We start from the raw sequence: 25781 nt of genomic DNA, 5'->3' as shown, positions 1-25781 counted from the left end.
AAGACCACACTTGGAATATTGCATTCATTTTTGGTCGCCACGATGTGAAAAAGATGTTGAGACTCTAGAAAGAGTGCAGAGAAGAGCAACAAAGATGATTAGGGGACTGGAGGCTAAAACATATGAAGAACGGTTGCAGGAACTCGGTATGCCTAGTTTAATGAAAAGAAGGACTAGGGGAGACATGTTAACAATGTCCCAATATCTCAGGGGTTGCCACAAAGAAGAGGGAGTCAAGCTATTCTCCAAAACACCTGAGGGTAGAACAAGAAGCAATGGGTGGAAACTGATCAAGGAAAGAAGCAACTTAGAACTAAGGAGAAATTTCCTGACAGTTAGAACAATTGATCAGTGGAACAACTTGCCTCCAGAAGTTGTGAATGCTCCAACACTGGAAATTTTTAAGAAAATGTTGTACAACCATTTGTCTGAAATGGTGTTGGGTTTCCTGCCTGGGCAGGGGGTTGGACTAGAAGACCTCCAAGGTCCCTTCCAACTCTGTTACTATTATTATTATTATCATCATTATTATTATTATTATTATTATTATTATTATTATTATTATTATTATTATTATTATTATTAATCATTATCATTATTGTTATTATTTATTGTTGTAAAAAAAGGCAAAAGAAAAACTTATTCAAAAGAGTAGCAATCCTCACTGTTTTCTCCTTTTTTAGTTATTATTGAACACCCAAAGCACAATTGATCAGACCTTCTATAAAACCTTTCATAAACCATTTTATCTTTTATTTTAATCCTTGGACTGCCGTTTTATTTTCCTCTCTCCTTTCCTTATGATATATTCCTTTCAGTATGTATTTGGGTCAACAATATTTCTTCTTCCATTTCTTAGAATGAACAATATTTTTTTTAAAAAAAATAAACAAACCGAAACTTTTTTAATTCTACCTGTCTGATGCTGAAAATATCTGGCACGTAAATAATGGAATTTTCATGCTGAGGAGATAATTCTACAATGGAATAAATGATAACAGAGTTGGAAGGGACCTTGGAGGTCTTCTAGTCTAACCCCCTGCTCAAGCAGGAGACCCTGTAGCCTATATCATTTCAGGTAAATGGATGTCCAGTCTCTTCTTTAAAAACTGAAGTGACACCATACATACTAAAGCTGAGTTTTCCACAACCTTATTTGAAACTTCATTTCAAAAGTTTGATAAAAAAATCCAATGGTTTTAAATCAACTTAAAGGAGATAATCAGAAGCTAACAATAATTGTTGAATTAGATGGATTGGATGGATGGACTGGAACTTCATTTGCTGCTGACATCCCTGAAGGAGGAGCCTGGTTTGAAGGGTGGCTGCTTGGAGATGGTTGGAGAGGCCATGGACCCTGAAGACTCAAAGTGGACAGAACGGATGACCGATGAAATGGATCCTTTCAAGAAGATGGAGGGAGATTGGGGAATGGACTTGTCATGTTTAACTGGAAAACAAGTCTTAAGAGTCATCGTGTTTCAATTTACGGGAGGTCCTATGACTTTGGGGAAAGGAAAGCAATTGTTGGGAAAGATCCTAATTAAAATTTTAAGGAAATGTATTATTACCATGTTTCCCTGAAAATAAGACAGGGTCTTATTTTCTTTTGACCTCTGAAATATGGCCTTGGCCTTATTATCGGGGGTCTTGTCCCTGAAGTGGGAGTGGCATGGCCGGTTCTTGCCCGCATCATTGCTTGTGAGGATCGGGTCACAAAAAAACCCCCAAAGTTCTTGCTGGCAAATCGGGTGCAAAGGGGAACTCTCCACGGGGACCAAGAAAGGCCAACGACAGCGTTCCAATGAACCTCTGGTAAGTTGAATAAAAATGTTTTTGGGAAATATTTCTTCAGATGGAGAACCTCATGAATGAAGTCCTCTCCAATCTTTTTCTTTTGAAAAGTAACAGACTTGGAAGGTACCTTGGAGGTCATCTAGTCCAACCCCCTGCTCATGCAGGAGATCTGTTCTAGGGATTCGAACCACCGAACTGCCAACCTTTCTGATCGGCAAGCTCAGCGTCTTAGCCACTGTGCCACCTAGTCAAGCTCTTCATTTCAGGGAAAGTAGAATAGAAGAAAGAGATTAAGAATGATCAGAGTTGATAAACTAAGGTTAATGAAGAAAAAGTTAAAGAACTTGGCTATGTTTAGTTTTGATAAAAAATGATTGGGGGGGATATGATTGATTGACATTAAATCACAAGAAAGAACATTGGGATTGATAACTGTTGTTTGAGAATGCAGGGCATAAATTAAGGCAGTTAAGTAATATATTTCTATTGAGTGTAAGGAGAAGAAGAAGAAGAAAAGAATCTAATAATAAGTGTATTAGAATCAATCATCCAGATATGAAATGGATTCACTCTTTGAACCAGAATGTATTCAAAGTGCAAACTGGACAGACTGAATTGCTTTCATTTGGATGGCAGAAATCCAGTGGTGAAATCCAATTTTTTTTACTACCGGTTCTGTGGGCGCAGCTTGGTGGACGTGGTATGGCTTGGTGGACGTGGCTTGGTGACCATGGCAGGGGAAGGATACTGCAAAATCTCCATTCCCTCCCCACTAAAGGAGAAGGACAATGCAAAATCCCCATTCCCACCCCACTCTGGAACCAGCCAGAGGTGGTATTTGCCGGTTCTCCAAACTACTCAAAATTTCCGCTACCGGTTCTCCAGAACCTGTCAGAACCTGCTAGATTTCAACCCTGCAGCAATCCACATCTTATCTGGTCTCTTCCACATCTATGAATTTCAAATTCTTGTGCCTATAAAACACACAAATTAGAAAGAAGTATCCTACCCTTGCCAATGCCTAGGTTTCGGGAAATCTGAAAATTTAGGAAAATGTAGGATATTACATTTTATCGAAAGGTTGGCAGTTCAGCATTTTGAATCCCTAGCGCCGCATAACAGGGTGAGCTCCCGTTACTTGTCCCAGCTTCTGCCAACCTAGCAGTTAGAAAGCAGGTAAAAAATGCAAGTAGAAAAATAGGGACCACCTTTGGTGGGAAGGGAACAGCGTTCGTGCGCCTTTGGCGTTGAATCATGCCGGCCACATGACCACAGAGACGTCTTTGGACAGCGCTGGCTCTTCAGCTTTGAAATGGAGATGAGCACTGCCCCCTAGAGTTGGGAACGACTAGCACATATGTGCGAGGGGAACTTTTACCTTTACCTTTAGGATATTACACTGGTATTTCAGATTTTTCTATAGGACATATTTAGGACTGTGGATGAGACAATGGACCATCATCTTGCTAGTTAGATACTCTATTTTGGGGAACATCCCCCTCATTTTACTTTCACTAGAAAGAATGAACACTGTCTGTCTTCACCGATGATCTCTGGATGGAGGTCTGTGAGAAATGACCATAATTTGCTTCTCCTTAAGGAAAGAAGATGAACACCTTCAATCACTCTTGATAGCCATCTTTGACCACCAGTGCTCCTCAAGGAAAGAAGCAGGTGACTCCCATTCTTTTAACCAAAGTCCGTATCATAAACCTTGTAATTTTCTGCTGTCATGCTCAGGCAATTTCAACACATTTAAATTAGAAAGAACTGTGCTAATTTTGCTTCATAGCCAAGGTAATTGTTGTAAGATATAATTATCTCTCTTAGTCTTTTGAGATGGAAAGAGAGAGTTGGGAGGCTGGGGTGTGAGAAAGGAAGGAAGGAAGGAAGGAAGGAAGGAAGGAAGGAAGGAAGGAAGGAAGGAAGGAAGGAAATGGAGATAGGAAGGAGGGAAGGAAGGAAGGGGATAGAGAAAGGAAGAAGGAAGGGGAGAGTGGAAGGAATTAAGGAAGAAGGAAGGAAGGAAGGAAGGAAGGAAGGAGAGGAAGGAAAGAAGGAAGGAAGGAAGAAGAGAGAGGAAGGAAGGAAGGATTTTATTATCATTCAAAACCTTATTTTCAAAAACATTTCACATATGTCATTAAAGGAAGGTTTTTCTCTCTTCTGAGAACTATACAAGAAGTATTTTTTCCCCTTTGATGAAGAGGATGCTAGCTAGACTGATTTATTTTATATAAACAATTTATAGGGTTGCCCATCTTACAAAGATCATTTCATTTCTATTGTAAAGTTCCTGATTTCAGAGTTTTTCTTTTTTTTTTTTACAAATGTTGAAGGCCATACCTATTTTATCGTGCTTACTTTTTAAAATTTTGTTTTGATTTGCTATATTTATAGACCACCTCCGTTACGATAGCCTGAATTATATATAGCAAAGTAGAAGGGACCAAAGCAAGTGTTAAACCAAAATGATGCTCATCCGCCAAGAAGAATCTCCAGTCTGTTAAGCAAGGGGCCAAAGTCAAGAGGGCAATAAAGTTGTCACACTCTGTGGAATGTGCTGTTTGTGTATCCTTAAAATCTACAGCCTGGAAGATGTGAATTCAAGTACAACTTTTTCTCTTGGGCTCTAACATCATCATCATGCTTAAGAACTTGAGTTCTAATCCAGAGAGGTCATACTGCCAGGAAAGAGATTTTAATGTGTTCTACAGGGAACTGTACACTACATAATTTATTAATTCTGAGTTACGATGTCCGACAAAAAAATCCAAATAGCAATAAAGTGGGGGGGGGGGAATGAGATGCCTTCCCAAGAAATGCTGGCTACAATGACTTATATGTACGACCACCAAAGATGTCGGGTCAGAACATCATATTTACTATCTTCTGTCTTGGGGTTTTCCAGTGTCCCTGATAAGAGGTGAAGGAGGGAAGGAAAGGAAGTTATTCAAATACATGATGACTCTCTGGGGCGCCTGACCTGATTCAGACTGAGAGATAAGAATTGTCAGGAATTCTTCTATTTTTCAGTCTATTAACTTTGGAGCCTCTCTTTGCTTCCACATCTCCAGACTAAGTTGTTCATAATCTCATGATCTGTAAATATGAAAAAAATGGAATTCTCCAATGGTGGGAATAAACAGATCGTTAGGTCCAGGGGAGAAATACAACAGGTTCTGACAGGTTCTGGAGAACCGGTAGCGGAAATTTTGAGCTGTTCAGAGAACCGATAGCGGAAATTTTGAGTAATTCAGAGAACCAGCAAATACCACTTCTGGCTGGTCCTAGAGTGGGGAGGGAATGGGGATTTTGCAGTATCCTTCCCCTGCCACGCCCACCAAGCCACACCCACAGAACCAGTAGTAAAAAAAAAATTGGATTTCGCCACTGGTTAGGTCTGTTTCTGAACCATGTTAGTTTCACAAAGTCTTCCTTTTCAAAGAGTTGTTGAGGGGGTTGACTGCATTTCTTAACATCACCTGGAAAAAAAAAAGTATATATTGTGTGTCTGTGTATTTAATCACTAAATGTGCAGAAATTCGATATACTGTTAGAAATGTTTTCATTTTTAAGGTGCCGCAAGACACTTTCAATTTTTGCTTTGTTTTCTAGCACAAATCATAAGAATGAGGAGGTTTTTTCATGCTGCATATACCAGGTCCCCATCCTTAAGTTTATGTGAACTCAGAAATTGCAGGGTTGGAAAAAACAAACTCTTATTATTTCAGACAAATTCACACTACAATCAATTCAATAAAATCCAGTTAGCTTAGTTTCTGGCTTGGCATTGTAGCAAGAGTGACACACAGAAATACAAAATCTTACTACCTTTGCAACAGTCTACAGGACTTCTGCCTAAATCTTTCCAGGTTATAATTCTTGCTCGGAAGATGAAAGAGAAAATGTGTAAACTGGATGGGCGTCAGTACAATTCTCTGATTTTATCAGTCCCATGAAAAGGTGCAATAGAAACAAACAACCTACTCTCCAACAAACAATTTGGTTTCAGAAAAAAATTATCATGTAACTTACAACTTCTTCACTGCAAAAACATGGACTTCAAATCTTGATCAAGGCAAATCAATAGATGCAATCTACATAGACTTCTGCAAAGCTTTCGACTCAGTAGTACACGATAAACTTCTCCTAAAACTAATATCCTATGGCATCTCAGGACCCCTCCACAAATGGATATCTGCTTTCCTGTCTAACAGACAACAAGTGGTCAAAATTGGCAATTTATTTATTTTTTATTTTATTTATTTTATTTGATTTTTATACCGCCCTTCTCCCGAAGGACTCAGGGCGGTGTACAGGCAAGATAAAACCAGCAATACAAATATACAAGTTAAAATATCATTTAAAAAACTTATTTAAAATTAGCCTGAAATTAAATTACCATAAACTAAAAACCCCGTTTAAAAATTAATAAAATTTCCCATTAAAAATCCAATTTAGGCCAGCCCCGCGCGAATAAAGAGATGTGTCTTTAGTTCGCGACGGAATGTCCGAAGGTCAGGTATTTGACGTAGACCTGGGGGAAGCTCGTTCCAGAGTGTGGGAGCCCCCACAGAGAAGGCCCTTCCCCTGGGGGCCGCCAGCCGACATTGTTTGGCGGACGGCACCCTGAGAAGTCCCTCTCTATGGGAGCGTACGGGTCGGTGGGAGGCATGTGGTAACAGCAGGCGGTCCCGTAAGTACCCAGGTCCTAAGCCATGGAGCGCTTTAAAGGTCGTAACCAACACCTTAAAGTGCACTCGGAAGGCCACAGGCAGCCAGTGCAGTCTGCGCAGGAGCGGTGTTACATGGGAGCTATGAGTAGCTCCCTCTATCACCCGCGCAGCTGCATTCTGGACTAACTGGAGCCTCCGAGTGCACTTCAAGGGGAGCCCCATGTAGAGAGCATTACAGTAATCCAAGCGAGAGGTAGCAGGCGCGCGAGTGACTGTGCATAAGGCATCTCGATCAAGGAAGGCGCAACTGCGAACCAGGCGAACCTGGTGGAAGGCCCTCCTGAGACGGCCGTCAGATGATCTTCAAACGACAGCCGATCATCCAGGAGGACACCTAAGTTGCGCACCCTATCCTTTGGGGCCAATAATTCGCCTCCAACAGCCAGCTGCGGCTGCAGCTGACTGAATCGGGATGCCGGCATCCACAGCCACTCCCCCTTGGGGGGATTTAGCTTGGGCCTGTTTCTCCCCCTCCAGCCCCGCGCGGCTTCCAAACACCGGGACAGCACTTCAACAACTTCATTGGGGTGGCCCGGGGTGGAAAAGTACAGCTGGGTATCATCAGCGTACTGCTGGTATCTCACCCCGAAACCACTGATGATCTCACCCAGCGGCTTCATGTAGATGTTGAACAGCAGGGGCGAGAGAATCGACCCCTGAGGGACCCCACAAGTGAGGCCCCTCGCGGTCGACCTCTGCCCCCCTGTCAACACTGTCTGCGACCGGTCGGAGAGATAGGAGGAGAACCACCGATATACGGTGCCTCCCACTCCCAATCCCCCCAACCGGTGCAGCAGGATACCATGGTCGATGGTATCGAACGCCGCTGAGAGGTCTAATAGGACCAGGGCAGAGGAATAACCCCTGTCCCTAGCCCTCCAGAGATCATCTACCAATGCGACCAAAGCTGTCTCCGTGCTGTATCCGGGTCGGAAGCCGGACTGGAATGGGTCTAGATAGACGTCTTCATCCAGGTATTGGGGTAGCTGTCGCGCCACGGCACTCTCTACAACCTTCGCAACAAAGCGAAGGTTGGAGACTGGACGATAATTACCTAAAATAGCTGGGTCCAGGGAGGGCTTCTTAAGGAGGGGTCTCACCACTGCCTCTTTCAAGGCAGCAGGGAAAACCCCTTCCAACAAAGAAGCGTTGATAATCCTCTGGAGCCAGCCTCGTGTCACCGCCTGAGTGGCCAGTACCAGCCAGGAAGGACACGGGTCCAGTAAACATGTCGTGCCGTGCAGCCTCCCCAACAACCTGTCGGTGTCCTCGGGAGCCACAGGGTCAAACTCATCCCAAATGGGCTCAACAAGACGTGCCTCCTCTCCCTCGCTTGGATCATCCCAAATTCGGTCCAGACCGTCCCTCAGCTGAGCGATTTTATTGTATAGATAACCACTAAACTCCTCGGCTCGTCCCTGCAAAGGGTCATCCCGCACCTCCTGATGTAGGAGAGAGCGGGTCACCCGAAACAGGGCGGCCGGGCGGTTATCTGCCGACGCAATGAGGGTGGAGGCATAGGAACGCCTCGCTTCCCTCATTGCCACTAGGTAGGTCCTGGAGTAGGATCTAACTAGTGTCCGATCAGCTTCGGAGCGACTGGACCTCCAGGTGTTCTCCAGGCGTCTTCTCCGGCGTTTCATCTCCCTCAGCCCCTCGGAGAACCAAGGGGCCGGACGAGACCTACGCCGGGTCAGAGGCCGCAAAGGCGCGACACGGTCCAAGGCCCCGGCCGCGGCCTGTTCCCAGGCCACGACCAGTTCCTCAGCCGTGCCGTGGGCCAGTTCCTCAGGGAATGGCCCAAGCTCCGTCAGGAACCTCTCGGGGTCCATCAGGCGCCTGGGACGGAACCACCGTATAGGTTCCGTCTCCCTGCGGTGGTGAATGGCAGTTCGAAGGTCTAGGCGAAGGAGAAAATGATCTGACCATGACATTGGTTCCGTTACTAAATCATCTAACACCAGATCATTTAACCACTGTCCAGAGATATAAATCAGATCCAGTGTGCCTCCCCCCGTGTGCGTAGGGCCATCATTTACTCGAATCAGGTCCAAGGCCGTCATGGAAGCCAAGAACTCCCGAGCTGCCGTCGATGACAAGCCGACTGATGGCAGGTTAAAGTCCCCCATGACTATAAGTCTGGGGGTCTCAACCGCCACAGCAGCGAGTACCTCCAACAGCTCGGGCAGGGCTGTGGTCACGCAGCAAGGAGCCAGGTACGCGATCACCAAGCCCAACTGATTCCTATAGCCCCACCGCACATAGAGGGATTCACAGCCGGCAATCTGAGGAACAGTGGTCTCCCTTGGCTCTAGATCCTCCCTGATAACAACCGCCACCCCCCCACCCCTACCTTGGGCCCTCGGCTGATGAAATGCTCGGAAACCTGGAGGGCACATCTCAACAAGGGGGACCCCCCCCCTCTGGGCCCAACCAGGTTTCCGTAATGCCCATAAGGTCCGCGGACTCCCCCTGAATAAGATCGCAGATCAGGGGAGCCTTATTAAATCCTGTTCCTGTCAAGAGTGGCGTTCCTCAAGGCAGCGTTCTTGGACCAACACTCTTTATACTATACATTAATGATCTTTGTGACCATATCTCAAGTAATTGTGTTCTCTTTGCTGATGATGTCAAACTATTTAACATCACAGACAATACTTCTATAATTCAAAACGACCTTGATCATCTAACCGCTTGGTCTAAAAATTGGCAGCTCCAAATTTCAACCAGCAAATGCTCAGTCTTACATATAGGAAAAAAGAACCCAAAAACTAAGTACATACTAGATGGACATTACCTTACAGATGACCCCCATCCCGTTAAAGACCTTGGAGTTTTCATGTCAAATGATCTAAGTGCCAAAGCCCACTGCAATTACATAGCAAAAAAAGCTCTAAGAGTTGTAAACCTAATCTTGCGTAGTTTCTTTTCCAAAAATACCACACTATTAACCAGAGCATATAAAACATTTGCTAGACCAATTCTAGAATACAGCTCGCCTGTTTGGAACCCTCACCACATCTCTGACATCAATACAATTGAACGTGTCCAGAAATATTTTACAAGAAGAGTTCTCCATTCCTCTGAAAACAATAGAATACCCTATCCCACCAGACTTGAAATCCTAGGCTTAGAAAACTTGGAACTCCGTCACCTTCGACATGACCTAAGCTTAACTCACAGAATCATCTATTGTAATGTCCTTCCGGTTAAAGACTACTTCAGCTTTAATTGCAATAATACTAGAGCAACTAATAGATTTAAACTTAATGTCAACCGCTTTAATCTAGATTGCAGAAAATATGACTTCTGTAACAGAATCATCAGTGCTTGGAACACTTTACCTGACTCTGTGGTCTCTTCCCATAATCCTAAAAGTTTTATCCAAAAACTTTCTACTATTGACCTCACCCCATTCCTAAGAGGACCATAAGGGGCGTGCATAAGCGCACAAACGTGCCTACCGTTCCTGTCCTATTGTTTTTCTTTTCTTCTTTCTATATATATGCTTATACCTCCTTATATTTACCCATATATGTTTATATACTATATAATCTTTTGTATGATTCCTACATATATTGTTGTGACAAAATAAATAAATAAATAAATAAATAAATTTAAGGTAAAAACATAGATTTGTCTTAGAGAGAGTACAGTATCATAGAATCATGCATCGTGAAGTTGGATGGATGAATTATCCTACCAAATCTAGCCACCTGGGAATTGCAGAAACCTCAACAAAAGGAAAAAAAGAAAAGAAAAGAAAAAAAACAAGTCTTTGTTGTTAACACTAAACTGAAAAGGTGTCCCAGGATTTTTAAGAGATTGTAATCTAAAAGAGAAATAAAATTCTTCAAGAAATTTGAGGGAGGAGAAAAGCCATTTTCCTTCCTTCCTTCCTTCTTTCTTTCTTTCTTTCTTTCTTTCTTTCTTTCTTTCTTTCTTTCTTTCTTTCCTTCCTTCCTTCCTTCCTTCCTTTCTCTCTCTCTTTCCTTTCTTTCCTTCCTTCCTTCCTTCTTTTTTCTTCCTTTCTTTTTTCTTCCTTTCTTTCTTTTCCTTCTTTCCTTTCTTTTCCTTTCTTTCTCTTTTCTTTTCTTCTTTCTTTCTTTCTTTTCCTTCTTTCCTTCCTTCTTTTCCTTTTCTTTCTTTCTCTTTCTCTTTCTCTTTCTCTTTCTCTTTCTCTTTCTCTTTCTCTTTCTTTTTCTTTCCTTCCTTCCTTCCTTCCTTCCTTCCTTCCTTCCTTCCTTCTTTTCCTTCCTCCATCAGTGTACTTGCTACTTGTAAAAATATGGGAACATAATTTTTCTACTGCTCATTTTTTTAATGCTATTTACTAAATAGTCAGTTGATCAATCGATGGTCAGGATGCTATGTTTTCCACAGCAGCTGACCATCCTGGGAAGTCAAGACATAGGAAAAAATATTATCAATATTATGGCATATGATAGTTGATAAACTGCACTTTCCCCAAGAATTTGATTAATCCCCTTTTAAAGCCATCTCAGTGAGGGCCCCCCTGTGGCAGTAAATTGTATATATTATTTATTATCAGAATTTATATCTGGTCTTCCGAGCCCTCAAAGCAGGTAGTAAACCAGAAACATGCACAGTGGCAACAAGGAATATAGTAGGAAATGATGGCAATTTGATTTTTAAAAAGAAAAAAAAGAAGAAAGCTCTAAATGACAGCTAATGAAACATCTAAGCCAGCCATAGAAAACACATCCATATTTCAAAATGGACAGAAAGGCAATTTAGGGGCATTAACAACATGGGATCTGAAGAAATTCTTTTTTTTCCCCATTCTTTTGGATATGTCAGCTTGTTTCATTGGATAAAAGGAGGAAGTAAGATTTCAAAATCTCTGTGATTTAAGCTTTTCGCCCATTCTGCAAACCATATTCAATCATTTCCCCATGAATGGAAAGCTTTGCTGATCCTTGCAGTAATTTCACATAATTAAAAAAAAAATATGGGCAAAGAGAGCAACTGATCTATTTGCTCATTTATCCTTAAAAGCTAGGGTTATGTGGGGTTTTGTTTTGTTTTTGGTCATGGGGAACCCTTGGAATTCACAAAATTGAGTTGCCTACAACCTGATTTCTTATTTCTTTCCTATTGGAAATGAAATAATTTGGATGCATTCAGCACCAGTAAACTTAATCTGACTATAAGCAAGTTCCCTGCTCCAGAAAAAATAGGGGGGGAAAAATCTGAAATAGGAAAAATAGGAAAAAGAAAGACACACTGCCTTGCCAATACCAATTTCAACTTTGAGAAAAACAATTTCTAAAGCAAATACTCAGCATCAGTTTGAATATGAAGTCAAGGAGAAGGGAAACCAGGGTCATTACCTTGCCAGCATTAACACAAGATCCCTAGAAGAGTAACCAACCATTTGCCATAAAATCTGAATTAAAGAACTAGCTAATTCATAAAATAATCCAAATGAGCGGAAATTAAACTATATCAGTGATTTGTCCCATTCAGAGGTGGGTTTCAGCAGGTTCTGACCAGTTCTGGAGAACCGGTAGAGGAAAGTTTGAGTAGTTTGGAGAACCGGTAGTAAAAATTCTGACTGGCCTCGCCCACATCTATTCTCTGCCTCCCGAGTCCCAGCTGATCAGGAGGAAATGGAGATTTTACAGTATCCTTCCCCTGCCACGCCCACCAAGCCACACCCACCAAGTCATGCCAAGCCCACCAAGCCACACCTACAGAACCGGTAGTAAAAAAAATTGAAACCCACCACTGGTCCCATTGTTATTTTATAATCGTGTTCTAAGCATAATAATTAGTTGGTAGGAAGGTAAGATGTCCAGAATTGCTACCTTTGGTAGAAAAAGATCCAGTTTGAGATGATTTCAGCAACTGAGGTAACAAAATGGGGGCTGCCACAGAGAGGAGGGATTCAAGCTATTTTCCAAAGCACCTGAAGACCAGAAAAGGAATAATGGATGGAAACTGATGCAGGAGAGATTCAACCTGGAAATAAGGAGGAATTTTCTGACAGTGAGGAAAATTAACCCATGGGACAGCCTCAGAAGTTGGGAGATGAAGTTGGGAGGCAAGTAAAAAAAAGCATAGCAATTAAAGTATTGAAGTGGGCAAGAGATGATGGATAGATGATTTCTCTTTTTCGTTGTTGTTCTGATTTGTTTCCCCTTTTCTCCCTCTTTCTTTTCTGTTTTTTTTAGGTAGGTGACATGACTAGAAGTTAGGTAGAATAGAAAGGAAAAGTCTTTTAATAAAGGGTGACATGATTAAAAGTTAGAATAAGTGATAGAAATAAGAGAAGGGAGAATATTAGTTAAATAATTTTATATAATAAAATAAAAGTAATAATGAGAAAATATGGAATAACTGAACAATGACAGATTGCAACTTAATATAAATGTGTATCATTATTAGAAATATATAAGTTGACTGAATGCAATAACTATGATTAATTCTACTAGTTTTATTTGTATTCAAATATATGACACCCAGGTTCATGCTGTTCACACATTGATTTGATATGTGTGTAAAATTTTTTTTTAAAAAAAACTTTTTTAAAAAGAAGTTGTGAGAGCTTCATCACTTTCAAGAAACACTTATTTATTTATTTATTATTTATTTATTATTCATATTTATATACCGCCCTATCTCCCGAAGGACTCAGGGCGGTTCACAGGCATATAAAACACTTATATACAATTTAAAATAAACATTAAAAAACTTATTCTAATGCCCAATTATTAAAACTAGAAATATAAATATTAAGACCGATTTAAAACCCCTATAAAATTTAAAATCTACGCCAGTCCTGCACAGATGAATAAATGTGTCTTGAGCTCGCGACGGAAGGTCCGGAGGTCCGGAAGTTGGCGGAGTCCTGGGGGGAGTTCGTTCCAGAGGGTGGGAGCCCCCACAGAGAAGGCCCTTCCCCTGGGCGTCGCCAGACGACACTGCCTAGCTGACGGCACAACACTGGACTGCCGTCTGTCAGAAATGGGCATAGGGTCTCCTGGTTGAGCAGGCGTTTGGACTAGATGACCTGCAAGGTCCCTTCCAACTCTACTATTCTGCTATTCTCTCTGAAAAAGCTGAGCTCTCATACGTTAGAGTGGACAGGGGATAGAATGAACACCCAACCTCCTCAAAACATGGGCAGCACGTTTTGCTCAACCACCCAACCTGTCTCTCCTCTGGCAGACTGCTTTGAATACTAAGATTAAGGTAAAGGTTCCCCTTGCACATACGTGCTAGTTATTCCCAACTTTAAAGGGTGGTGCTCATCTCCGTTTCAAAGCTGAAGAGCCAGCGCTGTCCGAAGACATCTCCGTGGTCATGTGGCCGGCATGACTCAATGCCAAAGGCACACGGAACGCTGTTACCTTCCCACCAAAGGTGGTCCCTATTTTTCTACTGGCATTTTTTACATGCTTTCGAACTGCTAGGTTGGCAGAAGCTGGGACAAGGAACGGGAGCTCACCCCATTACGCGGCACTAGGGATTCGAACCACTGAACTGCCGACCTTTCAATCGACAAGCTCAGCGTCTTATCCACTAAGCCACCGCATCCCTCCTAAGATTCTAGATTCTAAGATTCTAAGATTAAGATTAAATTGTTCCAAAACAGAAGATAATCAGATGGACAAGGATTTATAGACTGTTATAGGGAATGTACTCATCATCCTGAAATTCCACTTCATAGAAATAGGTAGGATGCTATCATGCAGTACCTAGATCCATAAGAAGCTGATCTGGAGAGAGACTCCTACCAAAGGTGTGTCACAAAACACCTGATAATGATGAGGCTCCCTGGCCCAAAGTTCCCATTCTCTTATTCTTTTTTTAAGTCCCGCTGCTTTGGCTGGCCATGCTTGTGGCTCAGAGACCCACCTGCCACCGCCAGGATTCTGAAGGGCCGCTGTCCCCAGACGCTGTGCAAGAGGAGCCTGAATGCTTAGGTTAGGTGGCCTTGGAGACGCGCTACCGCTTGGGAGCGCTGATCGGGAGCGGCGGGTTTGGAACCATCTATGTGGGGATGTGGCTTAGCCACTCCCTCCTGGTGGCTGTTAAACATGTTGCCAAGGACCAAACCTTGCAGTGCCACCATAAGAATGGTACCCTCATCCCTCTGGAAGTTCATCTGCTGAAGTGTTCTATCTCCATCCTCACTTTGGAGTAACAAGCTGGCCTATAGCCAGTGGTTACACGGCTCCTATCAGTCCTGGCCGAGAAAACGCAGCTGCCTGCCAAAATGTTCAAACAGATTAAGACTTCAGCTCACTTTGACATGGTTCAGCTAATTTGCTTCCCGTAGAAGTGAGAGCAGTCCCAAAGCTCCTTATATATCCTGTGGGGTGGGGCTCCTGCCCCATCCTTCCCTTTGATTACACCGCCTCTCTAATCTTCTGAAGCGCGTGTCGGTCCAGGCTTGATTAGTATGGTTATCAGCTGCATCTGTAGGCGTAGCCTGAGGAAGGGAGGAATCAGGGGATGTCGGCCTCATTACGTCCTCCGACTGGCCTGGTTCTGGCTCCTGGAGCCGGGCCAAAGGAATCAGTGCTCCTGAGGTAAACCTTACCAGCCCTTCCCCCTCACTCTCAGAGTCACTTTCGGGCATGGGGCTGGAGCCACAACATGAAGAAAGTATCATCCCCAGGTTGCCAAGGTGTCGTCCATCTTCTGGATTGGTTTGAAGTAGCCTGTGCTTCGTACTTCATTGTTATGGAGCGACCGCTTGTTTCTCAGGACCCGTTTGACGTTATCACAGACTCAGGGCTCACCCACTCCCAGAAAATGTGGCTGCTCGTTATTTTCAGCAAGTGGCGGAGGCAGCGTGTCGTTGCCATCCGTGTGCTGTGTTGCATCAAGATATTCTTTAAAAAAAAAAAAAAATTCTGAATGTAACAGTAACAGAGTTGGAAGGGACTTTGGAGGTCACCTCGTCCAGCCCTCTGCTCATGCAGGAGGCCCGTGCTAGGGATTCGAATCACCAAACTGCCGACCTTTCTGATCGACAAGCTCAGTGTCTTGACCACTGAGGCACCTAGTCAGGCTTAATTCTATGCTTCTGTCTTCATCTTCAGGCTAGAACTGGGGAACAAATGGCCTTTGGAAATCCACCCAGAGTTTGTGGGCTGAAAAATTAGCTGGACCATTTTTGACAGTTGCTCAAAGAAGCTTCCAGAAATTTTTTCAAGGGCAGAATTCCATTTAGAATAGAATAGAATAGAATAGAATAGAATAGAATAGAATAGAATTTTATTGGCCAAGTGTGATTAGACACACAAGGAATTTGTCTTGGTGCATATGCTCTCAGTGTACATAAAAGAAAAGATACGTTCATCAAGGTACAGCATTTACAACACAAATGATGGTCAATATATCAATATAAATCATAAGGATTGCCAGCAACAAAGTTAGTAGCACCATTATTGGAGGGTTGTTGTTTTTTTTTTAAGTTCTTTTGGAAGAGTTTCAAAGTTTTGAATGAAAGAGTGGGAAGGGACACAGGAGAGCTGATTACCCAATGAAAACCCATAATACCTTGAGGCATGTTGTCAATTAAATACGCCCCCTAATTTAAACCGGATTCCTGCACTGAGCAGGCATGACTGAATACAACGTCTTGAAAGAACCCTTCCAACTTTATGATAAGTGGTAAGAACACTATCATCTATCCATGTGGATTTCATCAAAAGGCTCTTCCCCTTGGGAAAAATAAGCAAAAGCAAATGTTCTTTCATCTGATCGCACAAGAACAGATATGCAAGAGATATTTTCCGCGTGTCAAATTTTTTTTAAAAAAATGAAGTGATCCAATCTGCATATTAGTTCAGGAAATATGTACAGACCCCTCGCATCCTGTGGACATAAACTGTTTCAACTCCTACCCTCAAAATGACGCTATAGAGCATTGCACACCAGAACAACTAGACACAAGAACAGTTTTTTCCCAAACGCCATCACTCTGCTAAACAAATAATTCCCTCAACACTGTCAAACTAATTACTGAATCTGCCCTACTATTAATCTTTTCATCGTTCCCATCACCCATCTCCTTCCACTTATGACTGTATGACTGTAACTTTGTTGCTTGTATCCTTAACGATTAATATTGATACTGATTGTTTCCTGATTGCTTATTTGTACCCTATGACTATCATTAAGTGTTGTACTTTATGATTCTTGATGAAGGTATCTTTTCTTATATGTACACTGAGAGCATATGCACCAAGATAAATGCCTTGTGTGTCCAATTGCACTTGGCCAATAAAGAATTCTATTCTATTCTGTTCTGTTCTGTTCTGTTCTATTCTATTCTATTGATATTGTTTCCTGATTGCTTATTTGTACTCTATGACTATCATTAAGCATTGTACCTTATGATTTTTGATGAATGTATCTTTTATGTACACTGAGAGCATATGCACCAAGACAAATTTCTTGTGTGTCCAAACACACTTGGCCAATAAAGAATTCTGTTCTATTATATTCTGTTCTATTCTATTCTGAATTGCAAAGCAGATCATCTGGCTTAAAAACACAAACCAACCAATATTTCTTCCTCCCAAGTTTTAAATAGTTGTTCGGTCAACTAGAATAAAAGCAGAAATGGAGGTTCTTGCTATTTGCCCAGCCAGTGGGAACAAAGAGATGGGGGTGGGGGGAGCAACAGGTAATTATAAACCAAGTGGAATTTTCTGGAGTAAGGGATTCATGTTATTCTATTCCTGGAAGTTAAAAAAAAGTCTACAGAATATTCAACACAAATGCAGAATAACAGACCTCAATCTTTTATCTATTAAGACACTTTACTTATTACAAAACAAAACAAAAACTACCTTTTTTAAAAAAAAAAGAATAAAAGCATGAAAGTAAAAGGAATATCAAAGAATAAAAGAGTAAAGTACAATCTGTACAATTAGAGAGCCTGTTTGGTCTAGTGGTTAAGATATCAGGGTTAAAACCAAGAGACTGTGAATTGTGGGTTCCACTTTAGAAACAAAGCCAGCTGGATGACCTTGGGCCAGTCACTTGCTCTGAGTCCTAGAAAGGAAGCAATGGCAAATTATGTCTCCCCCCTACCACAAAAAAAAAATCCCAAGAAAACTGTAGGGACTCATGCAGGCAGTTTCTGAGAATTGGGCAGAGCTGAACAGAAGAAGAAAATGTTTAGTAAAATACAAATATGCAAACACGGGATCTAACGTATCATGGAAATTATAGTTCTTCAATCCAGCATTAGTGACATACAACGTTATGAAACGCTCACTGTCACTTTTTAAAAGCAAAACTAAAAATTGCATTGAAGTTTTAAACTAAGAATATGACTCCATCCCCTTCTTATGGTATACAAAACTTTGGATCGTGCACCAAGCAAGCAAACCGGGACTGGATTGGAATGTTTTATAACAAAAATGTATCTTCATGCACTGGTTCTTTTCCTGGGATTAAGGAAGGATCTGGCTGTACTGACAGGTCTCTGCAGGGAGCTGTAAATTGTATAAACTAGTTACAGCTAAAATGAATCAACCAGAATATAATGAATAGAATTCTTTATTGGCCAAGTGTGATTGGACACACAAGGAATTTGTCTTGGTGCATAGGCTCTCAGTGTACATAAAAGAAAAGATACATTCGTAAAGAATCATAAGGTAGAACACTTAATAGGAAAACAGTCAATATAAATCTTAAGGATACCAACAGTAAGGTTACAGTCATACAGTCATAAGTGGAAGAAGATGGGTGGTGGGAACAATGAGAAGATTAAGTAACTAATTTGACAGTGTTGAGAGAATTATTTGTTTTGCAGAGTGATGGCGTTTGGGGGAAAAACTGTCCTTGTGTCTAGTTGTTCTGGTGTGCAGTGCTCTATAGCGTTGTTTTGAGGGTAGGAGTTGAAACAGTTTATGTCCAGGATGTGAGGGATCTGTAAATATTTTCACGGCTCTCTTCTTGATTCCTGCAGTATACAGGTCCTCAATGGAAGGCAGGTTGGTAGCAATTATTTTTTCTGCAGTTCTAATTATCCTCTGAAGTCTGTGTCTTTCTTGTTGGGTTGCAGAACCAAACCAGACAGTTATAGAGGTGCAGATGACAGACTCAATAATTCCTCTGTAGAACTGGATCAGTAGCTCCTTAGGCAGTTTGAGCTTTCTGAGTTGGTGCAAAAAAAACATTCTTTGTTGTGCTTTTTTGATGACATTTTTGATGTTGGGTGTCCATTTTAGGTCGTGAGATATGGTAGAACCTAGAAATTTGAAGGTCTCTACTGTTGATACTGTGTTGTCTAGTATTTTAAGAGGTGGTAGCATGGGAGGGTTTCTCCTAAGGTCCACCACCATTTCTACGGTTTTGAGTGTGTTCAGTTCCAGATTGTTCTGATCGCACCACGAGGCTAGTTGTTCAACCTCCCGTCTGTATGCGGATTCATCATTGTCTCGAATGAGACCGATCACTATTGTATCATCTGCGAACTTCTATATTTTTAACAGATGGATCGTTTGAGATGCAGTCATTGGTATATAGAGAGAAGTGGAGAGAGCACACAGCCTTGTGGGGCCCCTGTGCTAATTCTACAGGTATCTGATGTAATTCTGCTTAGCTTCACCTGCTGCTTCCTGTCTGTTAGGAAGCTTATGATCCATTTACAAGTGTGTTCAGGTAACAGTAACTGGTTTAGCTTAGTTAGAAGAATGTCTGGAATGATGGCATTGAATGCTGAACCGTGATGATTTTCAAATGAGATAGCACTAGCCTTTCAAAAGTTTTCATAACTACAGATGTTAGAGCAACTGGTCTGTAGTTGTTCAGTTCCTTGATGGTGGGCTTCTTCGGCACTGGGATGATAGTAGAATGTTTGAAGAAAGAAGGACCATAGCACATCTCTAGTGATTTATTGAAGATATGGTGAAGATGGGGGCCAATTGGTCAGCACAGACTTTTAAGCAAGAAGAAGTTATCTTGTCTGGGCCTGGAGCTTTTCCTGGCTTTTGTCTGTGAAATAGTCTTGCACTTCCTTTTCTGTGATCACTAGGGGTTGTGAACCCAACGGGATGGGGTTAGTTGTAGGAGGCTTGGCTGATGTTGGTGTGTCTGAGATGGGGTCATTTGTAGGAGGCTTGGCTGTTGTTAGTGTGTCTGAGATGGGGGTTGTGGAGATAGGTGGCTGTAGTTTCCTTTCAAACCTGCAGTAAAACACATTCAGGTCATCTGCCAGTTGTTGATTTATTTCAATCTGGGAAGGAGGTTTGCCATAACTGGTACACATAGATCTTCACACAAGCTGACATATGATGTTACAGTATCTGTGAATTCATCTAAGTCTGCAGAGGTACTTTTGAAAACATTCCAATCAGTGCAGTCAAGGCAGGCCGGTAGCTTTAACTTTGCCTCCTCAGTCCAAGTCTTCACTGATTTAATTGTTGGTTTTGTGGTTTTAAGTCTTTGCCTGTAAGCAGGCACAAGGTGGATAATGCAATGATCAGAGCTACTCGTGGTAAGGACCAATAAGTATCTTTTAGTGTTGTGTAGCAATGGTCTAAAGTATTCTTGCCTCTAGTGACATGCTGAAAGTATTTTGGTAGCTATTTCCTTAAATTTGCTTTGTTTAGATCTCCCAGAATTCTATTGAGCAGGGGGTTGGACTAGAAGACCTCCAAGGTACCTTCCAACTCTGTTATTCTCTTCTATTCTGGTTCCTTCGCTGAATGTGAAAGAGATTCCACTCTGGAAAGGGTCTCTTTATAGGCTATTTACTCTCCTGATTTTAAAAATACTGCATGCGTCTGATTTTAAAATGGACTTTGGAAAGTGTTTCCTTCTGCATTTTATTTTAAAAGGTAAAGGCTCCCCTCATACATACGTGCTAGTTGTTCCTGACTCTAGGGGGTGGTGCTCATCTCCTTTTCTAAGCCAAAAAGCCAGCACTGTCCAAAGATGTCTCCGTGGTCATGTGGCTGGCATGACTCAACACCAAAGGCGCTGTTACCTTCCCACCAAAGGTGGTCCCTATTTTTCTACTTGCATTTTTTACGTGCTTTCAAACTGCTAGGTTGGGACAAGTCATGGGAGCTCACCCTGTTATGTGGCACTAGGGATTCGAACCGCTGAACTGCCAACTTTTCGATCAACAAGGTCAGCATCTTAGCCACTGAGCCACCTTGTCCCCTATTTTATTTTACCAATTTTTTATTTTATTTTATTTTACCCAGGACTAATTCCAGAATCTCAGTGTCATCTTGCTAGAGGTAGTAAGGCCACATTAGATGGATTCAAGGCAGGTTTTCTTTTGTCACAACCAAGGTTTTTGGTAGTGAGTCATCAAGGTAGTTAGCAATCAAGCGAAGTTTACGCTTGAGCGAGCAAATCCCATTAATGAAGACTTTCTAAATCACAGGGAGTAATAGTTGTATTCTTTCTATTCCCTACCAGTCATATCTACCACCCTGAGTATTAACGTCCAATTCTGGGCATTACATTTACGAAAGAGTCAGATGAACTGGAACAAGCTTAGAGGAGTAAAATAAGGATTATTAGCCTCATGGAAATTAAATCCCAAGAAGAGACGGAGGAGGGAACTGGATTTGTTCCGCTTTGAGGGAACACTGAGGAAACGCTCTGACAACTTTCTTCAAAGACCCAAAATAGGTGTCTCAAAAACAGCAGCAACAATGAGCAATTGTGACAAAAGTACAGGTAGATACAGGAAGCCCAGTTGGCTTGGCGCTCCAAAGGAGAGGCTGCATATTGGAGGTAGTTTAAAGATTAAGAAGAGAAGAGAAGAGAAGAGAAGAGAAGAGAAGAGAAGAGAAGAGAAGAGAAGAGAAGAGAAGAGAATTTTATTGGCCAAGTGTGATTGGACACACAAGGAATTTGTCTTGGTGCTTAAGCTCTCAGTTTATGTTTATGTTTATGTTTATTCAGATTTGTATACCGCCCTATCTCCCTAGGGACTTCTGAGGTCAGTAAAATGAGGACCCAGATTGTTGGGGGAAGGATGCTTACTCTGTAAACCGCTTAGAGAGGGCTGTAAAGCACTGTAAAGCAGTATATAAGTCTATGTGCTATTACTATTGCTTTAAGGTAAAGGTAAAGGTTCCCCTCGCACATACATGCTAGTCGTTCCCGACTCTAGGGGGTAGTGCTAATCTCCGTTTCAAAGTCAAAGAGCCAGCGCTGTCCAAAGATGTCTCCTTGGTCATGTGGCTGTCATGACTCAATGCCAAAGGCGCAAGGAATGGCTGTTACCTTCCCACCAAAGGTGGTCCCTTTTTTTTCTACTTGCATTTTTACATGCTTTCGAACTGCTAGGTTGGCAGAAGCTGGGACAAGTAATGGGAGCTCACTCCATTACACGGCAGCACTAGGGATTCGAATCGCTGACCACAGGATTAATTTGAGAGCAGAACAAATGACTGACCTTAAGTAGATCATGGATTTCCCCTTTAACTGAATGAGCAATTGCAAACTGCAGCTTCCCTTGCTACAACTTGCATCCTGCGATGCTATCTTTAATATTATTAAACAACAACATCTGCCTATCTCAGGTCCTTGGGAAGGACTCAATAAGTAGACAAAAATGCTAAATCCACTCTGAACATCTGGTTGGCGGTGTGGCCAACCATAATAATAATAATACTTCTCCATGACTCAATGACCTTTGAAAACCTTGGCATTTCAAATAGGAAGGTCCCTTAATATCAAGGGATTTATGATTGCTTGTTAATCTCAATGGATGGGCCACGGAGCGTTTCAGCTATGGAGAGGTGAACTTGCAAGCTAGGAGGAGCTCAAATGTATCTATATTCAAAGTTAACATCAATAGCCTTACACTGATTAGAGTATTTACAAACTTGGCAACTTTCATAGCCCTGTCTAAATTACAGTCAACCTAATAGGAAACTGTCCGTAGCTATCAGGATCAACTCTTTGCTATTATAACAAATATTAGACTATTATTTCTTCAATTCCTTTCTAAAAATTGGAGAACGTCACTGCCAGCTTTAGGGATTCAACATAACCAGATTGAAGTAGAAATGTTGATCTGATAGGCCTTTGAGGACTACATAACTGTCATGGATAACGTCAACAAACTGAGATTACATCCAAATGATAACACACACCTAGTGGCAAATTGTGTCACTATTCTCAGAAGTGGTGATGATCACGAAGTTTGATAGTTGTTTTAAAAAGTGAACAACTTCGTAGAGGATTAAGCAATCAAGGGCTATTGTCTTTTGTGATGTTTTACTACCTTCTGAATCACAAGCAGCAGATCTTGAATGCCAAGTACTTAGCAGCAACAGGAGAACTTCTGGTTGAGTTTGTGAGTTTCCTGCTGGTTGACACAGAAAGATGAACCAGATAGCTCAGTCTTTGGTCTTAAGCAAGAGTACATAGTTTACAAAGTTCTTGTAAAGCTTGCAGAGACAATGCATTAAGTCACATCTCATCACCTCCTTACAGGTACCCCTTGACTTACAACCACAATTGAGTTCAAAATTCCCATTGCTAAGTGAGACAGTTGCTAAGTGAGTTTTGCCCCATTTTACGACCTTTCTGGATACGGTTGTTAAGTGAATCACTGCAATTGTGAAGATAGTAATACGGTTATTAAGTGAATCTGGTTTCCCCATTGACTTTGCTTTTCAGAAGTTCGCAAAAGGGGATCACACCACTCCAGAACAATGCAACCATCAGTTGCCAAGCATCCAAATTTTTGTCACGTGACCACAAGGATGATGCTATGGCTGTAAGTGTGAAAAAGAGTCATAAACTGAGGTGGGATTCAGCCGGTTCGAATCAGTTCACCTGAACCAGTAGCGGAAATTGTGGGTTCTCTGCTATTCTATTAAGGCACATTTTTGAGGCCAGGTGCTGTTGTGCCTCGTCCTCCCTCCTCTCCTCAGCCGGGCCCCTCCCGACTACACCTGGGCCTATTATCAGACTCGGAGTCTGATAATGAAGATGAACGGCCTGTCATGCCTCCAGCCCCCAACCCTGGCCCTAGGCCCGGACAGGATGTCAGGAATGAACAAACAAACCTCACTCCTACAGCGTGTGAGCAGGGAGCCAGCCACGTGCTGGAATTACCGACAGCAGATTCAGCTGAAGAGCATTCACAGTGGGAGGATCCTCGCTTCCAGAGATCTGAGAGGCGACGCCAGCAGAAGGAAGGGAGGGGCAGGCCTGGATAAATGCTGAGTCATGAAGCCACACCCCACAGGCTATATAAAGGACCTGCTTGTGGCATTCCAACCTTGAGTCAAGCAAAGTCTCATCTAGTTTGCTGAAGTCACAACTTGGACTCCTGCCTGCCCTGAGAAGCCTTGAAGGAATTTTAACAAGCTGCAGAGGCTTTGTTGCCCCGCTTGATACGGACTTCCTAGACCCGGTCGTCGGAGGGGGAGTGGGACATGACAGGTGCATTCACAGAAGGCGTATGTGCAAGCAAAGCATGTGTGTGGAAGGCAGGCTCATGCACGAACCAGGCACGCATGCACACAAAGCGAACCAATAGTAACATAATCCGAAACCCACCGCTGGTCATAAGCCACTTTTTTCGGTGCTGTTGTAACTTCAACCAGTCACTATACAAATTATTTCAAGGTGAGGACTACCTGTAATGCAAACTTTGAATTTTCTTGAACTGCACAGCTATAAGGAGCATTAAAATGACACAGATCTCTTTCAGGAAAGGCAAGTTTAAAAAAAGGGTGTTCATGCCAGATCGGAAGCATCTTTGCCTGATTTAGCCTGGAATATCAAATATCAATTGAATAGAATCCTGAAAGACGATTTGCTCCTCAAAACAAATTGCAAACATTTTGAATATCTTACAAAAAGGCTAGCAAAACCAAACCCATTTTATTTTGTGAGATAATGGATTTTTCATACAAGATTCTTTTGCAAGAAGTTGTTCTCCCAGGAAATTTTTGGCATTCCTATTAAGCCTTTTTCTAAGATTCTTGGAAACTGTAAGTATGGTTTAAAGTAACGTGAGTTACCATAGAGATGAGACAAGCTCTTATTTTAAGCACTGAATGGTGAACATAAGCCTTCTTGAACCAAGTAGGGTTTACTTCAAAACAAGCATGTTCTGGATTACACTTTGAAAACATTTGAAGAGAACCAGGGTTTCTCTGCCAGATGGAACAGCGATCCAGTTTATTTATAACAGTTTTTCTTATTTTTAATTCTAATAATTTAGAATGTATGTGTGTGTGCGTGTATGTACCGTGTGTCCCTGAAAATAGCACCTAACCAGAAAATAAGTCCTAGCATGATTTTCCAGGATGCTCGTAATATAAGCTCTACCCCAAAAATAAGCCCCTGTTAAGATTGTCAACAGACAGAGGTGTTTAGTACCGTATTTCCTGAAAATAAGACTAATTGGAAAATAAGCCCTAATGTGTCTTTTGGAGCAAAAATTAATATAAGAGCTGGTCTTATTTTTGGAGAAACATGGTATCTATATTCCACCTACTATGTAATATATTCCCCGGCATTCTACAATCAAATGTCTAAGGAGATCGTCAACCATCCAGGTCATGGTTGTCCCAAAGGTGCTTTTTCCAAAAGGCAGCTGGACTTCCTTGGGTTGTTGTTTTTTTTTCCTTAGAAAACATTTCGCTTTTCCTCCAAGAAGCTTCTTCAGATCCAATGCAATCAATACAATCCAAAGTATAACCAAATACAAATACAATCCAATATATACATGGAAACCAATTTCTCTCTTCTTTTATATTTGAAGGTAAACATATATAGCCGTGATGGCAAAACCTATGGCACGTGAGCCGGAAGTGACACACAGAGTCATTTTTCCGGGCATGTGAGCCATCTCTGTGTGTCTCTCTTCCTTTCTCTCCCTTCCTTTCTCTCCCACACTTTCTCTCTCTCTTTCTTTCTTCATCTGACTCCCTTCCTTCCTCTCAATTCCTTCCTCTCCCTCCCTCCCTTTCTCTCTAGCTCTCTCTCTCTCTCTCTCCTTCGAGTTATCAGTTGTTTACTTAAAAGTTACTTTGATGGCATACTCAAGATCCTCAATCTGGCTTCTTATAGCCCTCCTTCCCTGCCTGCAGACACTTAGGATCCATCAAGCATGGGAAACCAAATCCCAGCAGAATAATATCCTGCCCTTTTTGTGCCTGCAGGGAGAATATTTTTTCCCCCCTCTTTCTGCTTTGCCAACGGGATGCATCTCCTGGGTTCACGGGAGGCCTCTGAATAAATCCTCCTCTGCCGATTAAG

The 25781-nt window shown here is 42.0% G+C and overlaps 1 long non-coding RNA gene across 1 annotated transcript in view; it reads right to left on the bottom strand.

The window, feature by feature from the left end:
- The window catches only part of LOC131184839 (uncharacterized), a 162523-nt gene that overhangs the window by 64518 nt on the left and 72224 nt on the right, over positions 1-25781 (bottom strand). The gene's annotated exons all lie outside the window — the stretch shown is intronic.

Source organism: Ahaetulla prasina, chromosome 13, assembly GCF_028640845.1.
Source record: "Ahaetulla prasina isolate Xishuangbanna chromosome 13, ASM2864084v1, whole genome shotgun sequence".
Classification (NCBI taxonomy): domain Eukaryota; kingdom Metazoa; phylum Chordata; class Lepidosauria; order Squamata; family Colubridae; genus Ahaetulla; species Ahaetulla prasina.
This window is presented reverse-complemented; position numbering and strand designations above follow the sequence as displayed.